Raw genomic sequence first — 2,336 nt, forward strand, 5'->3', positions numbered from 1 at the left:
TCCACCCATGTCATAGCCACTCGGGTCACAGCCATCGGTATCACATCCACTTGGGTCGCATCCAGCTATGTCGCAGTCACAGGGATCGCAACCATCTTCATCATCGACTCCATCTATTGCAGGCCTTCGCCTGGGAGGCATTAGCTCTGACCCGCCTACACCGTCTTCACATGCATCTGATACACATGCTTCGGATGGTGATGACGAGGTAGTGCATTATGATCGATATGGCAGGATCATCATAGTCCCTGAGGGGTGATGGGTAAGTGTTATTCATTATTTTTGCGTCTATTGATTTGTAACATTTTTACTAAGATATTAATGTGTTTTTGTTGTTAAATTGCAGGTTCAGGCCGGGTAATAAAACTACGAGGATAATCACCAATGCCATCAGAAAGCTTTATGATGGCCCTTATGCGACTTGGACTGATTGCCCATTCTCACTGAAGGAGCAAATTTTCAATCAATTTAAGGTATAAATGTTCTTTTAAACAGTTTAATAATTTATACTTATGATGTTTCCATCTAATATTTAACTTTTGAAATACAGAGCAAGTGTGTATGGGAAGACCGCTATAGCGCGGAAGTGGCTACAAATTTTCATCATAAAGCTCGCAAGAGATTGGCGGATGCTTTCTCAGATGCTAGAAAGAAGAACAAGAGGCCTGGCTGGTTACTTGAGAATTTGTGGAATGATTTGCAAAGGCAATGGCTTACCGCAGAGTTCTTAGAGAGGAGCGAAAAAGGAAAGAAATCTCGTGCATCCGAGAAGGGAGGCTCCTTGCACACTGGAGGTGAGATCAGCCTAGGGACAATAAAAAGAAGATTGGTACGTAATTGCTTAAATTATTTTACTTTTCTAAGTATATCTATTCTGTTTATTAACTAAATTAATTTGTTTTCAGGAAAAGAAGTATGGGCATCCAATGAGTCATGATGAGCTATTCAAGGAGACACATGTTGTGAAGAAGAAGAAAGAGGGGGATCAAGATAGGTGGGTCGAGGACCGGGCCTCGACTGCATATGTAAGCTTTCAATTTTATTTAAGTATTATAATTTACTTTTATAAACAACTTGAAATACTGATTTAATTTAAAATAATATAGGGTCGCTACCAAAGTAACGTGGAGAAATTCATCCGTAGTCATCCAGCTGGTGAATCGGGTGAGCCAACCCAACCTTCGGACGAGGATGCTGAAAGAATATGGTTGGAGTCTGTTGGCGGTCCAAAATGGGGGAAGGTATACGGGCTTCCTACTAAAAACTTTCATCGCTATAAGTGTGGAATGCGAGGAATAGGGACTTCCTCGCATGGCGAGCAACTTAATAAGGAGAGCCTCTCCGCTATACGGAAGACAGTGACAAAGCTCACATCAGAGCTAGAAGCGGCCAAGGAAAGAGAAAGGCTTAGAGATGCTCAATTATTTGGCATGCAAGCTCATATCAGAACTCTCCTATCTAGTGGAGCTTTTCCGTTGCCCCGATCTCGTGAGTCATCTCCAGAGGGTCGACCTCCACGTGATCGTTCCTCCCGCCCTGCTCGTGATCGTTCCTCCCGTCCTCCCCATGATCGTGCTTCCCGTCTTCCACAAGACCGTTCTCTATATCGTCTTGTAGATGAAAGTTCATCAGACGGTGATGATGATGTTGTACAAAACACCCCTTGACTTTTATATACTTTGAACTAGACAAATAGAACCAGTTTTGAACTAGTTGTAATTAGTTTTAACTTGGTTTTGGATTTTTATGTTCAATTGAACTTTAATTTGTTAGTTTTAAAGTATTTATTGATTGTTTTGGTTGTTGTTGTTGTGTTGTTGTTGTTGTTGTTGTTGTTGTTGTTGTTGTTGTGTTTTTGTTTTTGTTGTTGTTGTTGTTGTGTTGTTGTTGTTGTTGTTGTGTTGTTGTTGTTGTATTTTTGTTGTTGTTGTTGTTGTTGTTGTTGTTGTGTTGTTGTATTGGTATGCTGGCAGGTGGTTTAGCTGCCAAAACAGACATTTTATGCCAAAATTAATCCCAGAAAAATCGACCAACGTTGGTCGGTTTTTAATAAATAAATAAAATTATTCCAAAATACCGACCAAAGTTGGTCGGTTAATGAACGTTGAATTCCCAGAATTCAAGACTACCGTCCAACTTTGGTCGGTACTTTGCTTGCATTGTTGAGATTACCGACCATAGTTGGTCGGTAATGTTTAATTTTAATTAGTTTTAAAAAATATATTTTTTCAATTACCGACCAAAGTTGGTCGGTTTTTTTAAATTTTAATAATTAATAAAAAAAGATAATCCGACCAACTTTGGTCGGTAAAATTAAACTAATAAAATATGTTTCC

This window comes from Nicotiana tomentosiformis, chromosome 8 (genome assembly GCF_000390325.3).
Source record: "Nicotiana tomentosiformis chromosome 8, ASM39032v3, whole genome shotgun sequence".
Lineage (NCBI taxonomy): Eukaryota > Viridiplantae > Streptophyta > Magnoliopsida > Solanales > Solanaceae > Nicotiana > Nicotiana tomentosiformis.